This window comes from Vanellus vanellus (genome assembly GCF_965231255.1).
Source record: "Vanellus vanellus genome assembly, contig: HAP1_SCAFFOLD_829, whole genome shotgun sequence".
NCBI classification, from domain to species: Eukaryota; Metazoa; Chordata; class Aves; order Charadriiformes; family Charadriidae; genus Vanellus; species Vanellus vanellus.
In genome coordinates, this window is record NW_028128033.1 from 10423 (window position 1) to 25828 (window position 15406).

General features: G+C 52.5%; 1 long non-coding RNA gene across 1 annotated transcript; it reads right to left on the reverse strand.

The window, feature by feature from the left end:
* Positions 1-9986: 9986 nt before the first annotated feature.
* Positions 9987-11215, reverse strand: LOC309684759. Its single transcript, XR_014270337.1, has 3 exons — positions 10670-11215; positions 10447-10509; positions 9987-10089 (listed from the first exon to the last, which is right to left on the reverse strand). It is a non-coding gene; the product is annotated as an uncharacterized lncRNA (long non-coding RNA).
* Between the last annotated feature and the right edge of the window lie 4191 nt (positions 11216-15406).

The following is a 15406-nucleotide window of genomic DNA, read 5'->3' on the forward strand; positions in this document are numbered from 1 at the left end:
AAAAGTCATGCTGGTCCTCACTGCCTCCGGGAACCCCTTCAAATGCCCCACACCTTTTGGACCTCTCTGCTTTCCTGTGGACTCCATCCTCAAAACCACCGTTTTTCACTCTCGGCAGGCTCCGGAGCAGAAAACGCAAACGTCCAGCCGCTGCTCCCACAGCAAAGGCCCCAGCAAGGAAAAGTCATGCTGGTCCTCACTGCCTCCGGGAACCCCTTCAAATGCCCCACACCTTTTGGACCTCTCTGCTTTCCTGTGGACTCCATCCTCAAAACCACCGTTTTTCACTCTCGGCATCCGCCGGAGCAAAAAACGCAAACGTCCAGCCGCTGCTCCCACAGCAAAGGTTCCAAGGCGGAAAAGTCATGCTGGTCCTCACTGCCTCCGGGAACCCCTTCAAATGCCCCATACCATTTGGACCTCTCTGCTTTCCTGTGGACTCCATCCTCAAAACCACCGTTTTTCACTCTCGGCATCCGCCGGAGCAAAAAACGCAAACGTCCAGCCGCTGCTCCCACAGCAAAGGCCCCAGCGGGGAAAAGTCATGCTGGTCCTCACTGCCTCCGGGAACCCCTTCAAATGCCCCACACCTTTTGGACCTCTCTGCTTTCCTGTGGACTCCATCCTCAAAACCACCGTATTTCACTCTCGGCAGCCTCCGGAGCAAAAAACGCAAACGTCCAGCCGCTGCTCCCACAGCAAAGGCCCCAGCGGGGAAAAGTCATGCTGGTCCTCACTGCCTCCGGGAACCCCTTCAAATGCCCCACACTTTTTGGACCTCTCTGCTTTCCTGTGGACTCCATCCTCAAAACCACCGTTTTTAACCCTCGGTAGTCTCTATAGCAAAAAACGCAAACGTCCAGCCGCTGCTCCCACAGCAAAGGTTCCAAGGCGGAAAAGTCATGCTGGTCCTCACTGCCTCCGGGAACCCCTTCAAATGCCCCACACCTTTTGGACCTCTCTGTTTTCCTGTGCAATCCATCCTCAAAACCACCGTTTTTCACTCTCGGCAGCCTCCGGAGCAAAAAACGCAAACGTCCAGCCGCTGCTCCCACAGCAAAGGCCCCAGCGGGGAAAAGTCATGCTGGTCCTCACTGCCTCCGGGAACCCCTTCAAATGCCCCACACCTTTTGGACCTCTCTGTTTTCCTGTGGACTCCATCCTCAAAACCACCGTTTTTCAGTCTTGGCAGCCTCCGGAGCAAAAAACGCAAACGTCCAGCCGCTGGTCCCACAGCAAAGGCCCCAGCGGGGAAAAGTCATGCTGGTCCTCACTGCCTCCGGGAACCCCTTCAAATGCCACATACCATTTGGACCTCTCTGCTTTCCTGTGGACTCCATCCTCAAAACCACCGTTTTTCACTCTCGGCAGCCTCCGGAGCAAAAAACGCAAACGTCCAGCCGCTGCTCCCACAGCAAAGAATCCAAGGCGGAAAAGTCATGCTGGTCCTCACTGCCTCCGGGAACCCCTTCAAATGCCCCACACCTTTTGCACCTCTCTGCTTTCCTGTGGACTCCATCCTCAAAACCACCGTTTTTCACTCTCGGCAGCCTCCGGAGCAAAAAACGCAAACGTCCAGCCGCTGCTCCCACAGCAAAGGCCCCAGCGGGGAAAAGTCATGCTGGTCCTCACTGCCTCCGGGAACCCCTTCAAATGCCCCACACCTTTTGCACCTCTCTGTTTTCCTGTGGACTCCATCCTCAAAACCACCGTTTTCAGTCTTGGCAGCCTCCGGAGCAAAAAACGCAAACGTCCAGCCGCTGCTCCCACAGCTAAGGCCCCAGCAAGGAAAAGTCATGCTGGTCCTCACTGCCTCCGGGAACCCCTTCAAATGCCCCACACCTTTTGCACCTCTCTGCTTTCCTGTGGACTCCATCCTCAAAACCACCGTTTTTCACTCTCGGCATCTGCCGGAGCAAAAAACGCAAACGTCCAGCCGCTGCTCCCACAGCAAAGGTTCCAAGGCGAAAAAGTCATGCTGGTCCTCACTGCCTCCGGGAACCCCTTCAAATGCCCCACACCTTATGGACCTCTCTGTTTTCCTGTGGACTCCATCCTCAAAACCACCGTTTTTCATTCTCGGCAGCCTCCGGAGCAAAAAACGTGAACGTCCAGCCGCTGCTTCCACAGCAAAGCCCCAGCGGGGAAAAGTCATGCTGGTCCTCACTGCCTCCAGGAACCCCTTCGAATGCCCCACACCTTTTGGACCTCTCTGCTTTCCTGTTGACTCCATCCTCAAAACCACCGTTTTTAAACCTCGGGAGCCTCCGGAGCAAAAAGCGCAAACGTCCAGCCGCTGCTCCCACAGCAAAGGTTCCAAGGCGAAAAAGTCATGCTGGTCCTCACTGCCTCCGGGAACCCCTTCAAATGCCCCACACCTTTTGGACCTCTCTGTTTTCCTGTGGACTCCATCCTCAAAACCACCGTTTTTCACTCTCGGCATCCGCCGGAGCAAAAAACGCAAACGTCCAGCCGCTGCTCCCACAGCAAAGGCCCCAGCGGGGAAAAGTCATGCTGGTCCTCACTGCCTCCAGGAACCCCTTCAAATGCCCCACACCTTTTGGACCTCTCTGCTTTCCTGTGGACTCCATCCTCAAAACCACCGTTTTTCACTCTCGGCAGCCTCCGGAGCAAAAAACGCAAACGTCCAGCTGCTGCTCCCACAGCAAAGGCCCCAGCGGGGAAAAGTCATGCTGGTCCTCACTGCCTCCGGGAACCCCTTCAAATGCCCCACACTTTTTGGACCTCTCTGCTTTCCTGTGGACTCCATCCTCAAAACCACCGTTTTTAACCCTCGGTAGTCTCTGTAGCAAAAAACGCAAACGTCCAGCCGCTGCTCCCACAGCAAAGGTTCCAAGGCTGAAAAGTCATGCTGGTCCTCACTGCCTCCGGGAACCCCTTCAAATGCCCCACACCTTTTGGACCTCTCTGTTTTCCTGTGCAATCCATCCTCAAAACCACCGTTTTTCACTCTCGGCAGCCTCCGGAGCAAAAAACGCAAACGTCCAGCCGCTGCTCCCACAGCAAAGGCCCCAGCGGGGAAAAGTCATGCTGGTCCTCACTGCCTCCGGGAACCCCTTCAAATGCCCCACACCTTTTGGACCTCTCTGCTTTCCTGTGGAATCCATCCTCAAAACATCCGTTTTTAACCCTCGGCAGCCTCCGGAGCAAAAAACGCAAACGTCCAGCCGCTGCTCCCACAGCAAAGGCCCCAGCGGGGAAAAGTCATGCTGGTCCTCACTGCCTCCGGGAACCCCTTCAAATGCCCCACACCTTTTGGACCTCTCTGCTTTCCTGTGGAATCCATCCTCAAAACCACCTTTTTTAACCCTCTGTAATCTCTGTATCAAAAAACGCAAACGTCCAGCCGCTGCTACCACAGCAAAGGTTCCAAGGCTGAAAAGTCATGCTGGTCCTCACTGCCTCCGGGAACCCCTTCAAATGCCCCACACCTTTTGGACCTCTCTGCTTTCCTGTGGACTCCATCCTCAAAACCACCGTTTTTCACTCTCGGCATCCTCCGGAGCAAAAAACGCAAACGTCCAGCCGCTGCTCCCACAGCAAAGAATCCAAGGCGGAAAAGTCATGCTGGTCCTCACTGCCTCCGGGAACCCCTTCAAATGCCCCATACCATTTGGACCTCTCTGCTTTCCTGTGGACTCCATCCTCAAAACCACCGTTTTTCACTCTCGGCATCCGCCGGAGCAAAAAACGCAAACGTCCAGCCGCTGCTCCCACAGCAAAGGCCCCAGCGGGGAAAAGTCATGCTGGTCCTCACTGCCTCCGGGAACCCCTTCAAATGCCCCACACCTTTTGGACCTCTCTGCTTTCCTGTGGACTCCATCCTCAAAACCACCGTATTTCACTCTCGGCAGCCTCCGGAGCAAAAAACGCAAACGTCCAGCCGCTGCTCCCACAGCAAAGGCCCCAGCGGGGAAAAGTCATGCTGGTCCTCACTGCCTCCGGGAACCCCTTCAAATGCCCCACACTTTTTGGACCTCTCTGCTTTCCTGTGGACTCCATCCTCAAAACCACCGTTTTTAACCCTCGGTAGTCTCTATAGCAAAAAACGCAAACGTCCAGCCGCTGCTCCCACAGCAAAGGTTCCAAGGCGGAAAAGTCATGCTGGTCCTCACTGCCTCCGGGAACCCCTTCAAATGCCCCACACCTTTTGGACCTCTCTGTTTTCCTGTGCAATCCATCCTCAAAACCACCGTTTTTCACTCTCGGCAGCCTCCGGAGCAAAAAACGCAAACGTCCAGCCGCTGCTCCCACAGCAAAGGCCCCAGCGGGGAAAAGTCATGCTGGTCCTCACTGCCTCCGGGAACCCCTTCAAATGCCCCACACCTTTTGGACCTCTCTGTTTTCCTGTGGACTCCATCCTCAAAACCACCGTTTTTCAGTCTTGGCAGCCTCCGGAGCAAAAAACGCAAACGTCCAGCCGCTGGTCCCACAGCAAAGGCCCCAGCGGGGAAAAGTCATGCTGGTCCTCACTGCCTCCGGGAACCCCTTCAAATGCCACATACCATTTGGACCTCTCTGCTTTCCTGTGGACTCCATCCTCAAAACCACCGTTTTTCACTCTCGGCAGCCTCCGGAGCAAAAAACGCAAACGTCCAGCCGCTGCTCCCACAGCAAAGGCCCCAGCGGGGAAAAGTCATGCTGGTCCTCACTGCCTCCGGGAACCCCTTCAAATGCCCCACACCTTTTGCACCTCTCTGTTTTCCTGTGGACTCCATCCTCAAAACCACCGTTTTCAGTCTTGGCAGCCTCCGGAGCAAAAAACGCAAACGTCCAGCCGCTGCTCCCACAGCTAAGGCCCCAGCAAGGAAAAGTCATGCTGGTCCTCACTGCCTCCGGGAACCCCTTCAAATGCCCCACACCTTTTGCACCTCTCTGCTTTCCTGTGGACTCCATCCTCAAAACCACCGTTTTTCACTCTCGGCATCTGCCGGAGCAAAAAACGCAAACGTCCAGCCGCTGCTCCCACAGCAAAGGTTCCAAGGCGAAAAAGTCATGCTGGTCCTCACTGCCTCCGGGAACCCCTTCAAATGCCCCACACCTTATGGACCTCTCTGTTTTCCTGTGGACTCCATCCTCAAAACCACCGTTTTTCATTCTCGGCATCCGCCGGAGCAAAAAACGCAAACGTCCAGCCGCTGCTCCCACAGCAAAGGCCCCAGCGGGGAAAAGTCATGCTGGTCCTCACTGCCTCCAGGAACCCCTTCAAATGCCCCACACCTTTTGGACCTCTCTGCTTTCCTGTGGACTCCATCCTCAAAACCACCGTTTTTCACTCTCGGCAGCCTCCGGAGCAAAAAACGCAAACGTCCAGCTGCTGCTCCCACAGCAAAGGCCCCAGCGGGGAAAAGTCATGCTGGTCCTCACTGCCTCCGGGAACCCCTTCAAATGCCCCACACTTTTTGGACCTCTCTGCTTTCCTGTGGACTCCATCCTCAAAACCACCGTTTTTAACCCTCGGTAGTCTCTGTAGCAAAAAACGCAAACGTCCAGCCGCTGCTCCCACAGCAAAGGTTCCAAGGCTGAAAAGTCATGCTGGTCCTCACTGCCTCCGGGAACCCCTTCAAATGCCCCACACCTTTTGGACCTCTCTGTTTTCCTGTGCAATCCATCCTCAAAACCACCGTTTTTCACTCTCGGCAGCCTCCGGAGCAAAAAACGCAAACGTCCAGCCGCTGCTCCCACAGCAAAGGCCCCAGCGGGGAAAAGTCATGCTGGTCCTCACTGCCTCCGGGAACCCCTTCAAATGCCCCACACCTTTTGGACCTCTCTGCTTTCCTGTGGAATCCATCCTCAAAACATCCGTTTTTAACCCTCGGCAGCCTCCGGAGCAAAAAACGCAAACGTCCAGCCGCTGCTCCCACAGCAAAGGCCCCAGCGGGGAAAAGTCATGCTGGTCCTCACTGCCTCCGGGAACCCCTTCAAATGCCCCACACCTTTTGGACCTCTCTGCTTTCCTGTGGAATCCATCCTCAAAACCACCTTTTTTAACCCTCTGTAATCTCTGTATCAAAAAACGCAAACGTCCAGCCGCTGCTACCACAGCAAAGGTTCCAAGGCTGAAAAGTCATGCTGGTCCTCACTGCCTCCGGGAACCCCTTCAAATGCCCCACACCTTTTGGACCTCTCTGCTTTCCTGTGGACTCCATCCTCAAAACCACCGTTTTTCACTCTCGGCATCCTCCGGAGCAAAAAACGCAAACGTCCAGCCGCTGCTCCCACAGCAAAGAATCCAAGGCGGAAAAGTCATGCTGGTCCTCACTGCCTCCGGGAACCCCTTCAAATGCCCCACACCTTTTGCACCTCTCTGCTTTCCTGTGGACTCCATCCTCAAAACCACCGTTTTTCACTCTCGGCAGCCTCCGGAGCAAAAAACGCAAACGTCCAGCCGCTGCTGCCACAGCAAAGGCCCCAGCGGGGAAAAGTCATGCTGGTCCTCACTGCCTCCGGGAACCCCTTCAAATGCCCCACACCTTTTGGACCTCTCTGCTTTCCTGTGGACTCCATCCTCAAAACCACCGTTTTTCACTCTCGGCAGCCTCCGGAGCAAAAAACGCAAACGTCCAGCCGCTGCTTCCACAGCAAAGGCCCCAGCGGGGAAAAGTCATGCTGGTCCTCACTGCCTCCAGGAACCCCTTCAAATGCCCCACACCTTTTGGACCTCTCTGCTTTCCTGTTGACTCCATCCTCAAAACCACCGTTTTTCACTCTCGGCAGCCTCCGGAGCAAAAAACGCAAACGTCCAGCCCCTGCTCCCACAGCAAAGGCCCCAGCGGGGAAAAGTCATGCTGGTCCTCACTGCCTCCGGGAAGCCCTTCAAATGCCCCACACCTTTTGGACCTCTCTGCTTTCCTGTGGACTCCATCCTCAAAACCACCGTTTTTCACTCTCGGCAGCCTCCGGAGCAAAAAACGCAAACGTCCAGCCGCTGCTCCCACAGCAAAGGCCCCAGCGGGGAAAAGTCATGCTGGTCCTCACTGCCTCCGGGAACCCCTTCAAATGCCCCACACCTGTTGGACCTCTCTGCTTTCCTGTGGACTCCATCCTCAAAACCACCGTTTTTCACTCTCGGCAGCCTCCGGAGCAAAAAACGCAAACGTCCAGCCGCTGCTACCACAGCAAAGGCCCCAGCGGGGAAAAGTCATGCTGGTCCTCACTGCCTCCGGGAACCCCTTCAAATGCCCCACACCTTTTGGACCTCTCTGTTTTCCTGTGGACTCCATCCTCAAAACCACCTTTTTTCACTCTCGGCAGCCTCCGGAGCAAAAAACGCAAACGTCCAGCCGCTGCTGCCACAGCAAAGGCCCCAGCGGGGAAAAGTCATGCTGGTCCTCACTGCCTTAGGGAACCCCTTCAAATCCCCCACACCTTTTGGACCTCTCTGCTTTCCTGTGGACTCCATCCTCAAAACCACCTTTTTTCACTCTCGGCAGCCTCCGGAGCAAAAAACGCAAACGTCCAGCCGCTGCTGCCACAGCAAAGGCCCCAGCGGGGAAAAGTCATGCTGGTCCTCACTGCCTCCGGGAACCCCTTCAAATGCCCCACACCTTTTGGACCTCTCTGTTTTCCTGTGGACTCCATCCTCAAAACCACAGTTTTTAACCCTCGGCAGCCGCCGGAGCAAAAAGTGCAAACGTCCAGCCGCTGCTCCCACAGCAAAGGCCCCAGCGGGGAAAAGTCATGCTGGTCCTCACTGCCTCCGGGAACCCCTTCAAATGCCCCACACCTTTTAGACCTCTCTGCTTTCCTGTGGACTCCATCCTCAAAACCACCGTTATTAACCCTCGGTAGTCTCTGTAGCAAAAAACGCAAACGTCCAGCTGCTGCTCCCACAGCAAAGGCCCCAGCGGGGAAAAGTCATGCTGGTCTTCACTGCCTCCAGGAACCCCTTCAAATGCCCCACACCTTTTGCACCTCTCTGTTTTCCTGTGGACTCCATCCTCAAAACCACCGTTTTTAACCCTCGGTAGTCTCTGTAGCAAAAAACGCAAACGTCCAGCCGCTGGTCCCACAGCAAAGGCCCCAGCGGGGAAAAGTCATGCTGGTCCTCACTGCCTCCGGGAACCCCTTCAAATGCCCCACACCTTTTGGACCTCTCTGCTTTCCTGTGGACTCCATCCTCAAAACCACCGTTTTTCACTCTCGGCAGCCTCCGGAGCAAAAAACGCAAACGTCCAGCCCCTGCTCCCACAGCAAAGGCCCCAGCGGGGAAAAGTCATGCTGGTCCTCACTGCCTCCGGGAAGCCCTTCAAATGCCCCACACCTTTTGGACCTCTCTGCTTTCCTGTGGACTCCATCCTCAAAACCACCGTTTTTCACTCTCGGCAGCCTCCGGAGCAAAAAACGCAAACGTCCAGCCGCTGCTCCCACAGCAAAGGCCCCAGCGGGGAAAAGTCATGCTGGTCCTCACTGCCTCCGGGAACCCCTTCAAATGCCCCACACCTTTTGGACCTCTCTGCTTTCCTGTGGACTCCATCCTCAAAACCACCGTTTTTCACTCTTGGCAGCCGCCGGAGCAAAAAACGCAAACGTCCAGCCGCTGCTCCCACAGCAAAGGCCCCAGCGGGGAAAAGTCATGCTGGTCCTCACTGCCTCCGGGAACCCCTTCAAATGCCCCACACCTTTTGCACCTCTCTGCTTTCCTGTGGACTCCATCCTCAAAACCACCATTTTTCACTCTCGGCAGCCTCCTTTCGTCTGAGATGCAGTCTCTGGCGCCAGCGCTGAATGGCCCCTCCTGCAGAGCTCTGTCCTTCCCCGGGAAGCGTTAATGAAAAACCTGTTCGCAAAACCCACTCACAGCTACTCGGTCCGAAATGATCTTACCGCTTTTGCCTCGACACATCAAAATATAAACCGTATACTCTTAAAGGTATACCACCTACCCTTGACTCTACACCCCTGGGCGGGGTGACTCCGAGCCATGCGGACATGCACAGATACTACACAGAACACTACAAACAATGTGCCTCAAAGGTGAGGGAAAACTCTCAGCAAGAAGAATCATGCCGGGATGGAAGTCACTGTCGGGCAAGAAGACCTGCGAGTCACAAGGGCCATGTGAGGAGGGGGGGAGGAGTGGGGGGGGAGGGTTCAACGTGGGAATGAGGGGGAAAAGGGGGAGCCAAGAAAGGAGAAAAGAGGAGACAGCTGGGGGAAAAAAAAAAGAAGAAAGGGGAGCAGCAGGGAAGAAACAATGAAGGGGGGGCGGGCGAGGTGTGAAGATGGAAAAACAGAAAGAAAGGGAGGTAGAAAGAGAGAGGGGAGACCTGGAACAGGAGAGACAAGACAGGTGGAAAGAGGGGGACAGCGGATGGAGTGGGGGAAAGAAAGGGAGAAATGGGACGGAGGAAAAATGGAGAAAGAAAAGGGGTGATGGGGGGTGAGGAAATGGGGAAGGGGGGACACGGAACACAGATGGTAGGGGGAACTGAGAAAGAAGGGTAGGGAAAAGGGGGGATGCAGGAGAAGGAAAGGGGGAACAAGGGAGAAAGGGGGAGCATGGAACACATTGGGAGAGCGTCATTGACAAAGAAGGAACGGGGCAACGGGGGGGAAAGGGCAGAGGGAAAGGACGGGGAAAGGGGCAACGGGGAAGAATTAAAGGGGGTACCAAGGATGAAGGGAAAGAGCAAAACAGGAGGCATAGGGGAAAGGAAGGGGGAAAGGGGGACAGTAGTGTGGGGAAGAAAGGGCACGGGGGGTGGGGGGTATAAGGGATAATGAGGGAACAGGGGAGGTAGAACAAAAGGGGAAATAGGGGACATTGGACAGGGGGAAAGAAAGGCAAAGGGGGAAAGGGGCGACAGGGTGGAAGAAAGGGAAAGGAAGGGGGGAACATGGGGTGGGGGAATAAAGGGAAAGAGGGAAAGGTGCTTCCGAGTCTCTTGCAGGCCTACGTTATCAAAACGCAGATGGTCTGCCTGTCAAGCACGCGAGACTAAACAACGATTAGTATGATATACCTGTTCTTCTACACCCCAGCTTCGAGTCACTTAGGCAGGTTAAGAATCCTCCTTGACATCCTTCTGTTTCTTCTCCTGTGCAGACGATCATCATTTGTGGCACCTAAAAGACCGAGAGACTCAAAATTACCATTGCGCTCGCAAGAAGTCACTGACCCTGTGTGCCTCCTCTCAACTACCTGGCTCGCCTCAAACCCTCGCCCGCTCCCAAAGGCGGCCCGCACAGTGCCCGCAAAGTAAGAGGGAGAAACGCTTCACTGAGCTGACATGTGATACTTTGCTATTAGACACCGATGAGGCCCGCAACTGCCTTGCCAGCTCGAACCACTCATCGGCATGAGGCATCGCCCATCTGAGCCTGTGTGCGGCACCTGCAAGAACGCAAGCAGAGCAGCACGTGCTGAGATACAGTCTGAAACTTTAGGCTGTGGATAACAATTCCCATCTCCCGCTGCTTTACCTTGACAGCTTGCCGGCCCAGCCTCTGTCAGTTTGGGTTGCCGCCTTGGGTCTTGCGCCCCACCTGTAAAACACGAACAGCACAGGTTCCTTACAACTTGACCGGCCTGAAAAAGGACTAATACTTCAGCCCACCAATTGCCGGGCACTTGGACTGAGTCAGCCACGGTGCCCAGATCCCATATCGCTCATTGCTTCAAGGACTCAAATTAAAAAAGTGATACCATAAATGTTGTCATAGAGCCACCGGTCACATCTTTCCTCTAATGCCGCACATGGCGACCCGCCTTCTTATAGTGCTCTGCTCGGCTCTGCTACGTCACCCTGCACAGCTTGTCCCTCTGCATCTGAAAAACAACATCAAACAAGTCACCTGGATGGGAAGCGATAGCTTCCTCATTCCAGAGGTCTCGTTCCCATTTACAAATACTATCTAGACTCCAACTACAGCTTGCCATAAAAAAAAAATTATCCCAAACTCAAAGTGCCATACAAAGCAGCCTTTTTTGTCTTTGAGATGCAGACTCCTGCACTACTGCTGACCAGCACGTCCAACATGGCGCTGCTCATCTCATAAACCACTAATGGAAGAGCTGTCCATACAGCCTGCTGATGGCTACGCGATCCCAGATGACTGTACCACCTTGGCCCCGACAGCCTGGACACAGCAACATGTTAACACATAGACTCTTACACCTATCCCACCTACCCCTGACTCGACACCCCCGGGCAGGGCAGCTCCCAGCCACACAAACACACAGATGGACAGACTGACGCTACACAAAATCCTACAATGTACCTCAAAGATGAGAGAAAACTCTCAGCGAGAATGACGACACCTCGACCAAAGACGTCATCGAGCAAAATGATGAGCGAGAGCGTAATGGTGAAGTGAGGGGCCTCGACGGAAACCCCGGAGAACAGGCAGAACGTCACGACCCGTGACAAGAAGTGACTCGCCAAACTGCAAAGATGTACATGCAGAAAGCCGGGCTTCAAGACCTAAGAGCGTAACGATGCGGGGCAGAAGGCCCGCGCCCTGAAAACGGATGGCCAGAGAGCGGAGCTGCTCACGCAGCTGGGAACCGTGCCACAAATGAGGACCGTCCAGACAATTCCGTGACGCCGCACCTATCCACGCTTTAGGCTTTTAATGCAAGAAAAGAGGCACCCAACTGGCACTACGCCGATGAGTACGGGCGTTTGAGACTCCAGGGTGCTGCCTGAGGCACCGTGCCTTGCTGCTTGAGCGTAAAGCTGACATTGAGATCCAACGAAGGTCTAAGACACCGAAGACAGACCACACTGACGACACCACAGACGCAGGCTGGAACCACCCTGCCCGGTACACGCTACCGTCGGGCTGAAGAGTAACCCGCTCCCTTTACCTGGCCAAAGGGGACTGCTCCGCGACAGCCCTCTGCCCTACGCTAACTTTACAAACCCTTTCCTACAATTGTCTCCCTTGTCCCCTCTCCTGTGCCTGTTCTTCAACTTATCTTTCAAAGGGCCGGGGGTCCAAATCCATCCTTGACTTAACAGGAAAAAAACAGCTAGCTGGTACGTTCCTGCAGTCACCAGGTCCTTCATCATCTGCAAAATAAATAAATAACTAAAACCCTGCCTAATCCAGAGTTAGAGGCTGCAGCGACAATTAATTATAGCACCTAAGACACCAAAGAAACACAGAATTACCATTGTGCTTGGATAAAGTCACCGGTCACATGCTCCTCCTCGATACTACCCGGCCCACCTCACACGCAGGAGACCGCAATAGAACAGACCTCATTGACACCCAAATCCAACTGCAAAAATATCTGAGAAAGTCTGATGAACCTGCCTCCCTTTCCCCTGTCCCAAATCTTCAGAAGCCCCTTCTCTTCTCCTGAACTGACAGGGAAGGAACCCCGCTTCTTCCAGACAACTCCCACCCTCTATGAGAGCCTCTGAACCCCCGCTTGTCGGCTGCCCCTCGGGAGCCGCTCTTCCGAGCCGTGCCCTGCAGGCAGCTCCTTTCTTCCCACGGACTCTGGGCTGCGTTACAGACCCACAAAGCCAGTGACAACCACTATACCTTAAATCTCTGCTACTTTCTTGAGAAATGCTAACACTTCATATACGGATGTATAGAAGATGCTCACCCTAGCGCCCGCTAAATAATCTTATCGTTGGTCCTATTAAGAAAGTTTATATTAGCAACTTACACTGTATGCAACAAAACTGGTGAGAAAAAACCACAAAGTTCCATCTCCAATTAAGTCAGGAATTCTAGGAAAATGCAGTGCACCTGGAAAAAAAAAAAGAAATACATACTATTAAACCGCTTTACAATCCCTGAATGCTCAATACAAAACTACTGACCTAAAAAAAAAAAAAAAAAACAAAAAAAAAAAAACAAAACAACCAAACAAAACCCCCCACAAATTTATATTCTATTAAATATGCTGCTGAACCTTAACGGATCTGGAAGGACTTTCCTAGAACTGATGAGGTCTCTTTCTCTAAATGTGAAAACACACCAGCCCAAACAGCTGAGCCGGCTCCAAAACTGCATTTGGCTGCAGGATTGGCAAATGATCTACACCGGAGACACCCAACAGCAGAATGAGCTCACTCAGCAGCGGCTGTGGCTCATATACCCCAGGCCCCGCCTGCCAACTGTCCCACAACCCCCCGGGAAGGGGTGGGACGGACCAGTAGAAGCCATAAAGGCCGCCGCAGGGGTAGCAGCTCCTTTTCTCATTAGCCTTAGGTTTGCAGAACGTGAGGGACTGAACAGGGAAAGTGGCGCTTACAAGAAAGGCCGATATCTGCTTTTCTACCGTGACTGCAGCGATTGCGTCAGCAACATGACCGGTTAAGTAATTCGACTTAATTGTTCCATTGCGTAGATAGAAAGACTTAGACATCATATTAAGCCCTAAAAGAAACTAGTTAAATGTAATAATGATATTATCATCAAAATTTATGTGCTTTAGTTTCTTTTCAAACAAAATACAAAGCTTTGGGGTCATACTTTACTTTTAGCGGGACCGTGCGTACTACCTACCTTCTGCCCGAATTATGTTCTGGATAGGACTGAACGAGAAAGCGGAACTAGATCCCGTGAGAAAACCTTCTCAAAAATATCTCTGCTTGTACCGTACGTTATTTACTGTAAAGTGCTGACAATTTAGAGCCCTACGTGATCTCTCCTTGACCGATACCGTTAACGGAACTAGATGAGTCCGAGAGGACAGAAAGCACCAACACATGTGGAAATTCAACAAAAGTATCAGAAATGGTATGAAGCATTCTAAGTAACACCTGAGTACGTAAAACAAAAATAAATTGCAAAAGACAACCAAAACCACCACGGGAAATATGTCTATAAAAATAGATGAGGGCTTTCTAAGAGGAGATCTCAGCCAACGATAGGCATCTTTAGGGTACCGGATACGATATAGAAACATACATAAGACAGACACCAAACAGGTGGCTCTGGAGCATGCAGATGGCTTCGGAAAAGGTTCTGTCAGAACAAGAGACGCGGTCAGAGGAATTAGAAAGGTCCCAAAGGGGCCAGAGAGACCAAAGGAGATGGGGAGGTGCAACGAGCTCAAAAGGGAATTGAGCAAAGTACAGATGTCCTTAGGGACCCAGGGACTGACTGGAGGTGCGCCAAAGTTGTGAGAGGACAAAAAGACGGGCCAGAGTAACAGATGGGGACTGGGAAGGGTTCTGAGGGGAAAAGCTAAAATGGGACTCCGGGATGTAGCGGTTGTGTCACGAGAGCTCGGCATGGGGAGCAAAGGAGTCCCACGAGGCCTGAGAGCTCAAAGAACCCTCAAAAATAAGCATGAGAAACTCCAAAGGGGATTTCAACAAAGTACAGATATTGTCAGGGGGCTGGGGGCAGAATGAAGGCAAACAGTAAGCTAAGGGTGCTCTGAAGAGCACAAAAAAATACTACCAAAAGGAAGGTATAGCGCTCTAAGAGCACTGTGGAGTACGAGAAAGGACTCGGAACGCATGACTATACAGAGTAGAGGCATTAGGAGGGGGCAGGCTAAGAAAAGAAGGCTTGGAGCCACAGCGGGTGCCTCAGAATCTCAGTAGGGCATCTAGGAACTGGGTAAAAGCAGACGTAGTGAAAAAAAAAAAAAAAGCAAGCAACAAGGTTAAGGGAATAAAGGAAAAAAGATAATAAAAATCAGGCACAGCAGACTAAATAAACAAAGACATAGAAACGAAATTTAAAGATTGACAGGGTACAGCACAGACTAGAATGAAGAAAAAATAAAGACAACGAGCTGGATAAAAGTAGATATGCAAAAAAAATTAAAAGCAACATGACACAGGAAGGACAGGAAATAATAAAAAATAGGGTTAGGTATCTTGAGAAAAGAGACGTAGAAAGAAAATTTTGTAGGCAGAGGACAGTCAGGGGAAAAAGTAAGTAATAGGGATGGAAAAATACTTAAAAGTATATATAGGAACAAACATTCAGAAGTGAAGACATTAAGTGCAGCGGGCTGAATAGCACGGACTCAGTGTTGTGAACCAAGCCGAAGTTTATTAGCACGTGCAGCTATTATGTAGTTACAGGATCGCAACTATGCAGCCAAACAGGTTGTTCACGTACTTCGCACTCTTTGTTCCTCACAACATCCAATCACGCACAACCAGTGTTCTGGTCGTGCTCTTTTCCCATACACACACACAGAGCTGTGTACTTTTGAACTCCTGCTATAGTCTGGCTGAGATCCAGTTCTACTTCTTATTATGTCTTCATTAATTGTTTCTCAGACTTGTTCACTGCTTCGCAGGCCCGTCTGTGATGCTGCTATCTGCCTCGAGTTCCAAAGTGCTGCCACAATTAAGAGATGAAAAAATTTTAAAATAGCACAACCCCCTAAATATACAGAGCCATAGATATAAAATCCTAAAAGCGATAGGGTACGGGACAGAGTAGAATGAAT